Source organism: Grammomys surdaster, unplaced genomic scaffold (assembly GCF_004785775.1).
Source record: "Grammomys surdaster isolate TR1022 unplaced genomic scaffold, NIH_TR_1.0 125982, whole genome shotgun sequence".
NCBI lineage: Eukaryota > Metazoa > Chordata > Mammalia > Rodentia > Muridae > Grammomys > Grammomys surdaster.
Window position 1 is genome coordinate 3,897,978 of NW_021620798.1, and position 9,736 is coordinate 3,907,713.

At 36.8% G+C, this 9,736-nt stretch overlaps 1 pseudogene; it reads left to right on the forward strand.

The window, feature by feature from the left end:
- Nucleotides 1-1,558: 1,558 nt before the first annotated feature.
- Nucleotides 1,559-1,953, forward strand: LOC114609744 (annotated as a pseudogene).
- The last annotated feature ends 7,783 nt before the right edge of the window (nt 1,954-9,736 follow it).

The window sequence follows — 9,736 nt, forward strand, 5'->3', positions numbered from 1 at the left end:
GAGGCTTTTCCCACAACTAACAAAAGGGCTCAGACAGTCTCTGATCTCCTTCCTCCTCAGAGAGATCATCCCCCATTTTGGTGTCCCTGCCTCCCTCCAGTCAGACAATGGGCCTGAATTTACTTCCTAAGTTTCTCAGACTCTATCTAAGGCCCTAGATATCCCCTGGCATTTTCATATTCCATACCACCCTCAATCTTCAGGTAAGGTAGAGAGAACTAACACCACTCTTTAAAAACCACTCTTGTCAAGCTGTCACAGGAACTTCATCTTGACTGGGTAAAACGCCTACCTCTGGCTCTTTTCAGGCTACGAGCCCTTCCCAAGCGACCTATCTTCATCTCACCTTTTGAACTCATGTATGGACATCCAGTCCTAACTCCTGGTCTTTCACCTAAGTGTTCCCCCCTCCCAGACCATCTGCTCACCCCATTATTTGCCACCTCGGATGTCTCTTGTGGAACTTTGCTGACCACCATTTACTTTGACCATACACTGTCTCCTGTCCACTGCCTGTCAACATTGGAGACCGAGTGCTTCCCTCCCCTCCAGATCATCGGCCCTCACCTCTCTCTCCCAAATGGCAGGGCCCTTTTAAGGTAATCCTCATGACCCCTACAGCTTGCTAAACTTGAAGGACTCCCTCATTGAGTCCACTTATCTCACCTTAAGCCTTTCACTCCCCCATCTAAAACCAATTCTCTTTCATACATGTCAACTCTAACAGGACCGTGCTCTATTAAGCTCCAGAGGACATCAAGACCACCCACCCTGTCCTCAATCCCAGAAAATGAGACTCCACTCCAGCAGCCGAGCTTGACCTCACTGGACTAGACATGTGTTTCTCGTCCTCCCCCTACTGTTTGTTTCTATCCAGGTCAGCCCTCACATCTGGATGTACGAGGTTCGAGAGACACTCACAGATAACAAACAGCCTTTCCAAACAGGGTCAGGAAACTGCTCCATAGCTGGATGCCAAGAACCAATCCAAACTACATCCAAGAACCATCCCTATATCTGATAATCCCATCTAAATATTATGTCCTCTATACTTGCTTCCATTTGCCCAGATAGAAGAGTACTGGTCTTTTCAGATACATATGCTAAGGTTCATGGACCAACCACTTCTTCTACCAACATTGCAAGACACTCGTTTCTACACACGAGGCCAGCGAGATTCCAGCTGTGGTGCTTCAGAACTGACAGATGCCAGGTGTCCTGACAGCCAAAGAAGATGGTCTTTGCCAGCTCTCCCAAGAAATACCATTTTTGGGGAATGTGAGACCTCCAGTTCAGATACTCTCCTGTAACACCCTTCTTGCCATCCTCCTGGTATTATTTCTAACCAGTTTATTAATCAGTTCTTGTTACAGGATCACCAGTTGCTATCCACAGAAGAGCCTGGTACACACATCCACGGAATGGGCCCCGATGGTGAAAAAGCCAGCTCCTCCCCCAACGGACTATGCCCCTACACAGCAGGAAGTAGTTTTTTTTTTTTCTTTTTTTTTTTTTTTTTTTTTTTTTTTTTTTTTTTCTTTTTTTTTTTTCTTTTTTTCATGTGGTGTTGAGGAAAGCGGACATTGACCTCACGAAGAGGGCTGGAGAACTCACGGAGGATGAGGTGGAGCGGGTCATCACCATCATGCAGAACCCACGACAGTACAAGATCCCAGACTGGTTCTTGAACAGACAGAAGGATGTGAAGGATGGGAAGTACAGCCAGGTTCTGGCCAACGGTCTAGACAACAAGCTCCGGGAGGATCTGGAGCGCCTGAAGAAGATCCGAGCCCACAGGGGGCTGCGCCACTTTTGGGGCCTTCGTGTCCGCGGTCAGCACACCAAGACCACTGGCCGCAGGGGCCGTACTGTGGGTGTATCCAAGAAGAAATGAGTCGTCTCTGGGCCTTTGCTGTTAATAAATAGTTTATATACCTATGAAAAAAAAAAAAAGGAAGTAGTTTAAGAGACACAGTGCCCCTATCCCTCTTTCACTATTGGCTTCCCCCTCCTTCTTTTTTTTTTTATAAGAAAAAGTGAGGTATGTTAGTATAAGTCTGAACCCAGTGATGTCCTATTCAGGGGCCTGGTGACTCCTGCATCGTTACTGAGGTAACCACTCCCAGAACTCACCTGTCTCGCTCACCTACATCTGGGAAGTTACATGTCATCACCCACTTAAATAATTGAGGCTGCCCCAACCTTGCTCTCTTCCTCTTCTCTTCGCTCACCATCTTTCGAGCTCCTCTCTCCCACTCCCCTCCCTAAATAAACCCTCTCCAATGGAACCGGATCGGCCTGTGTTTTCTGTCCAAACTGCGACCGAAGTCTAACAATAACCCCCCAAAACTCATTTTTTTTCACCATGTTGAACTATGGTGGTATCCTTACATTAGTCTGTCATTAGTTCTTTAAATGTGGTGAGTTGATGTTTGTTCTCATCTTACCAGAAATAGTGTCACACCACCACTGTCTTCGAAGTTAGACACAAATAAAATGAATAAAGTGACTCAATGTGTAAATACTTGCTGTCAAGCCAGATAACCTGAAGTTGCTCCCTGGGATTTATGTGGTCAAAGAAGAGAAGCGATTCCTGAAACTTTTCCTTTGACCTCCACACAACCATCATGCTATAGTTGTACCCCTCCACTAAAATTTAATCTTATAATAATTTTAATGTGTCCATGAAGAATTCATTAAAATATAGAAAGACTAAAATACATGGCACTTTAAAAGTCCAAAGTACAAGAATAAAAGTTAAATTTAATGAATTGAATCCTACAATACTGCATCTCTTACTAAATTTAATTTTCTTTTTACTGTTGTGTTTCCTACAGAGTTATGATGCTCATGCAATTTATTTTAGGATATGATTATTTATGAGTTGTTTATGTATATTGGAAATAACCTAGAACACATTTGAAAACATTGCTACACTATACTCTACCTAATGTGTTGCCAGAAACTTTAAAACTAAAACCAAGTATCTAAGACTCAGAATGGACCTGGCTTTGTTTATTGAGGAGTTCCTGTATGATGGCTAATTCATAATTTGAATGTTAATGAATTTTGGCATAAATTTTAGGACTTGGATAATAAATGTCAAGTTTCCTGATTTCTGCATTCTCATAAAAATGCACTTTTGCTTCTTGTGCTCAAATTGGAATGGAAAATTCAGAAATACGTCAAAACTGAACTCACTTGACAGCTGAATCATAAAATAATCAGAAACTTGATGTTTCACAGAATGATCTCATTGGTGGGCATTCTTTATCCCTACATAATATATTGTAATGTATGTATTTAGCTGTCCCATATGCCATCAAAGGTTTCTGAAAATATCCTTTTTCATGTGTGCATGGCCAAATATGAAGTAGAAAAGTTAGTTTGAACTGTTAACTGACTTTTAGTCTTTATGTTCCCCAAAAGTTCTGAATAGATATACTCCCATAAACTCTACATTTGTCAAGCAGAGTAGAAAAAAATTCATAGGACACAAGGAACGCAGTACTTAGCTTTGGAGTTTCAAAAATAAGATATTCAGTTAGACAAACACTAGGGTAGAAATACTTTATCAGTTCTCATATACCTGTCTACCGACAGTGTGAGGGAATGAAAATTTTGATGTTGAGAATAGTAAATGAGCAGCAAATTCCAAAGCTAGAGAATCAGCAAGACTAAAGTAACCACAACTGAGATAAAGAAAGTCAACATCACTAGATGGGACTGCTTCGAATATAAGAGCTCATGCACACTATACCTATTATCTCTAGTCACAATATAAAATCCCTAGAAATTTGACTGAGAAGTTGAAAAAATTAGATAGTCAACATAATCCTGGATCAGACGCAAATGGTGAAATTCTCTTGTAATCATCATTCTAGAAATCACCTTTCCTTTCCACTTCTTTAGTGGATCTCAGTGGAGCCTCTGGGGAGGTATGTAATACATCTTAAAATCTAGAATTCTCAGCCATACTTTAAAAAGAACAGGAGAGTGTTATTTTCAGGTCTTTGCCATAATTCAAATTAAAAAAACACAGTGTTACTTTGTATGGCTTCCCTGGTGAATGTATACAGTTCTATGTGGTAATTCTTTACTTAAATGACTTTATACAAAAAGCTATTTTGAGAATAGCTAAGGATACTGGGAAAGTCTGGTTTCTTTACAGTTAAGATATCATGTCTCCTGCTCAATTCTAAGATGATCTTTTTTTTACATAACCTCAACCCAAACATTTTATAATGTTTTCTTCCTGTGATTTTATAACGAAAGAGGCATTTTGCTTTTCCTATTTTGAGAACAGAACTTGAATTTTGAAATCTGCTCCATTATTAACTATACTTAATTCCCTATTTTTCAAGACCTGACAATCAATACTTAACTAAATCAATGGTCAGTATTTTCATACTAAAAGAATTGGACTCTCCATCGAAATCACTGATATTTTCATGGGCACATTCAACAATAAAACCAAAAGCAGATATGTTTTTTGAAAGCTTATTATATAATCATTTGTCTAGATAAAAGTACATACAGTCATTGACTAGCTCTTCTGTGGGCAGAGACATAACATAAGATTCCCTATAATATAACAACCTTTAACTAAGAAGTAGCAATGGTGTGAACATCTTTTGTTACTTGGTGAATACAACACAGTAGCCTTCCCGAATCCCAGTAGACTATTACCTGTGCACTCATTCTTTGACTGCAAATTGTGATAGCAATACCTCTCTGTGGCACTCTTCTTGGCACATGTTCATGCTGATAGCCACGGTTTTCTTCACTGTAAACTTTTAGAACCCTTCTAAATCCTTATGTGCCTCTTTCAAAAAGATCACTTTGATGCATGGCTACCTATAGCTTCCCACATCAATATGGCCATTTTTCTTGCTGCTTTTATTTAAACCAATCTCCTAATTCTATTTGAGAGCATGGGGCTGGGGATTTAGCTCAGTGGTAGAGCGCTTGCCTAGCAAGCACAAGGCCCTGGGTTCAGCCCTCAGCTCTGAAAAAAAAAAAAAGACAAGACCATTAGCAATTTATAAAATGAATTGCAGTCACATTCACACTGCTTCTCTAAGGGACTTTCCCCTTTAGTTTCTTTTGAAATCAAATGATGATAATGATGACGATAATGATGATAATGATAATAATAATAATAATAATAATTTGACTATAGATATCACCTTTGAAACAGATAAAAATCAGGGAGAATACTGAGTTTGCAAATCGTAACAAATTCTACATTAGTGAAGGGCAGCTGAGAAAGGCATAAGGTTTGTGAGAGACTGTACAAGGTTATGTGATGCTTCTAGAACTAGCAAGTAAAACCAAGAGAAAAACATCAAATTTTGCCCCAAGGGAAAAATAGCTCTAGTCCCCAAGTTTGAACAGTAAGTTGAAGAGCATCTTAGTGAATTGCTGTTGAACCTCCAGAGGAGAGCCAAATGCCTTTGTTTCCTTTCACAATGGATTATGGTTCTTACAGCTTTAATTACCTATGTGTTAGGAGCCGCGTTCACCATTGCAACATGGCGCCGGTTTCCTGCTTCCTGGTTCTTCTTGCGAGCCTTGCTTGAATGTGCGCCTGCGCAAGGCGCGAAAACCAGTATGCTAATTTGGCGATATCATAAGATCCAATGAGTGTGTGGCACGTCTCCTAAAGCTCTATATAAGCCACAGGTTTTTGGGGCTTGGCGTCCCTCACCTCACTGCCATCTAAAAGAGCTGTAACAATAAACTGCTGTCAGAAGAATCCAGAGTGTGGCGTTCTCCTTATCTGCGAGGCAGTGCCCCGCACCTATGCCTCTCAGTTGTCTCCTGTTTGCTTTACCAAATCCAGACACCTTATTAGTTTGTGCCAAATATTACTCTGGGTAAAAGACAATGTGGTCATATATTGACTAAAAAAAAAAAATTGTCTTTTGGTAAATAAATAATTTATATACTTGTTACATAATTCATATACTATTTAATCTGCTTTTTTTCATTGTTTATTACCCTGTTAATAGTGTCAGTATATTAGTTGTGAATATTTTGTTGTTCTAAATTATGTGGTCTTCTGGATAGCTGGATAAGGCTAAAATGGAGGCAGGCTTCTTCAGCAGTTGTTATTATAAAATCCCACTGCTAAAAGTGACTTTTGGCAGTTGAAGACATGGCTTTAAACACATATATTTTGGCATAATCATTTAATGTACATGTAATTATGAAATAGATTGCTTACATCCTTATTCATAAAATAAATCTGAATGGTAGTTAGTCATCTCTACCTCTCTGAGATATGAACTATAGACATGCATTGTTATTTAATTTAGGCTCTTGAAGACTACCGATACATATGTAAGCTCATATGCCCAATAGAGAGTTGAAGTATACTTTTATAATTTGCATGCATTCCATTTTCTAACAACTGTCACTAATTAACTTGAGTTAGGATTTGCAATCCTTAAACACTTATCTACTTTTGCTTTTCTGCTTCTAATGTGGAAGACATTTAGAAACAAGATAACTAACATTTATTATTATAGTACTTAAAATACAATTAACTATGTACTGAATATGGGCAATAAAAATCTCAGTATTAATGAAGTTCATCAATCTTCACCATTAGTTCTTTTTAGTCATTCTTAAATCTTTTCCCTTGAATATAAGTCTATTACAGTGTTTCATATAAGTGAGGTGTGTGTTAATCTTAAAGATGTGAGGAGAAAGACCCATATCATCATGGTAAAATTAACTAGAGTAAGAAATTAATTAAAGCAGGTCATTTATTTTTATTTGTGTACAGAGGTTGTCGCTTCCTAAAAGCTGGGTTCAAGGTATCAGCATTGGATGTGAAAAAGACAAGGTTTTTATAGCTCAAGTTAGGCTATTTCCAAATGTGAGATTTGGTGGGTAAAATAGCCAGGGTTATAGGAAGAGAACATAAGCATAAGAAGCTAGTAAGAACAACTTTCTGAAACAAATATATGATTACAAAGTGGCTATAAGAAGGTAATCGTAAAAACTATTTGAAACAAACATATGCTTGCCATTTCCTGGAAGATGGGGTGAAGAAACATATGTAGATAAGATTACAGGTGGGGCATAGCCAAATCCTTGAGAAATGGAGGTTTAATAAAAAGCAGAAATGAGCCTAGTTTCTTTTTAATGTAAGTTGGCTTTTAGGCCTAAGATAGAGGCAGGCTTGTTCATCAGTTTCTATTATTACACACCACCGTTGAAAGTGACTTTTGGTAAAGAGGTTTACTTTGGCATAGAGTTCCAGAGTTAATGTACATTGTTCACAATCATGGGGTAATCATGGTAGGATGTAACCAGAGCAGGAAGCTGAGATAAAATCTTCAAACACAAATTATAAAGCAAACTGGAAGCTATATGAGGCTATATACTCTTAACGGCCACCCCTAGTGATATATTTCCACCAGCAAACCTTCAAGTCCTATTCCTTTTCCCCAAATCCCCCTCAAACAGAGACCAAATGTTCAAATTTCATATTCCATAAAGGTCACTTCTCATTCAAGCCACCACATTCCACTCCCTGCTTCCAAAAAGCTAATGGGCACATTATAATGTAAAGTACATTATGTTTGACATCAAAGGTTCCCATAGTTTTTATAGTCTTAACAGTGCTCAAAACTCCAATGTCTCTTCTGAGGTTTAAGTTAATCTCTTAACTGTGATACCCTGGAAAATAAAAAAGTAAATTTTATACTTACAATGTACATACAGAATATATATTTCCTTTCAAAATGAAAAGGATTGAAGCACAGTGTAGTAATACTAGACTAAGCAAGACAAAAACATACTAGAACAGACATCAAATACTGTTCCATATCTGATATCTTGAACTTCAATTCAGCAAGGTTTAGTTGGCTCTATCTCTCTAACTTTGAGATCTGAAACATATATATTCTTCAAATAGTTCTACTCCCTGAATGAAGCTCTCCTTGACAGTTGTCTATAGCTACAACATCAACAGCAGCATGAAAGGTCCATGTAAACTAGGATTAAACATTCAAAGATTCATGCAATGGATTATTGGAGCCTCTGTCCTCTCAGGACCTTATTCTTACATCAAATCTGGCACTGCTGCAATTTGTTCAGCATGTCACTGTAACCTAGAATCACTACTCCTCCTCTTTTAACTGTCATGTGTCCAAAGCCTGTACCACTTGAACAACACTGTCAAGTTTGACTGCCAACTTGGAATGAATATTTGACCCCTTTGAACATATTATCAGCAACTTTCATATGTAGAAACAAATGGATTCTAGGAGCAAGCAAAGACTAAGGATTTCTGGTCTCACAAGTTGAAAACTTAGCTGGATACTGTTCTGCCCATGGGCACTATTCACATCTAGAGCAGGAAGCATCTCCTCATTGATATCTAACTCCTTAAAAGCTACATCCTCTCTTTCAGAACATGCTTTGGCTGTAATCAGAAGCTTCCTAGTACTCCTCTTATTCTCTAAACTGTACATTTTCTGTTTTTGTCTTCTACACTTGCATTTTAGAACCCATTAAAAGCAGGTTATTCTTACAACTTAGTACTACTTTAAAACTTAGAAAACATTTATAAAGTTTCAATGATTGTGCCTGAGTCTAGGTCAGTTTTGTAAAAACTGTAAAAATTTCTTTTCTATTCATTCAATGAAGAGCAAATGAAAGAGGTAGACTGTGTATCTAACTGAAGCTTCCTTATTATTAGATACTCTACACAAATGCAAGTTCACATTCTTGGATCTTATTATCTCACTAGTTAAAAGAAGATATACTGGGATATGGAATGCAAATAGGAAAATCTCATGGGTAAATAGTTTATTTACTCAAACACTCAGAAACAACTGATATACGGTCTCTGGTTCAGAGCATTGTACAAAGCATGTTATGTTTTCAAGCTGAAATTTTTAATTCAATAATTTGAATTAATATGATTTTATATACTATTTATATTATATATATTATGTATATATTATCATACATATTATATTTATATGTTAGTATATATTATTAGTTATATATCATATAATATAATTATATAATTAGTAAGTCATAATTCTAATTATGACATATATATATATATATATATATATATATATATATATATATATGGACTGCCATATATTCCGCCATTGATATCATTTTATTTCATATAAAAATAAGCCACTAAAATTGAAGAACAAAATATTATCTAGTATGAGTTTAAGTTTTTTATGTTAAGATAATTCTTATAGATAGGAATCTTCATATTTTCTGATGTTTAATTTTATATGCTTGTTTATGAAAAGAACTGCCATTAAATGATCAAAATAACAAGGTATTAAAAGATACACTGTGAAAACTCTCCTTTACCATACCTATAATTTTACTTCAATGAACTTTTCTAAAGAACCTTTAAAAAAAATAAAGCTTACAAAGTTGATCTTCATCCCTCCCATTTCTTTTAGTATTTCCTAAAAGATGAACAGCAAATAGCTATGCATCTGTTCAAGAGCAATGAACCAAGGTAAATGCTACTATGTCAGTGTATTTACAATATTTGTATTTATATCAAAGGAAAAAGCAACTAATAATCATTTTTGCTGCTTTAATTCTTGACGGCATCAATGATTTCTCTAGTGAGAGACTTCAAGAAATTAAAATGAACTCTTTGACTATTTAATATGACATTCCAAGATAGCCTAAAATAAAGAAGCTACAGTAATAAATATGCTCCCCCATTAAAATA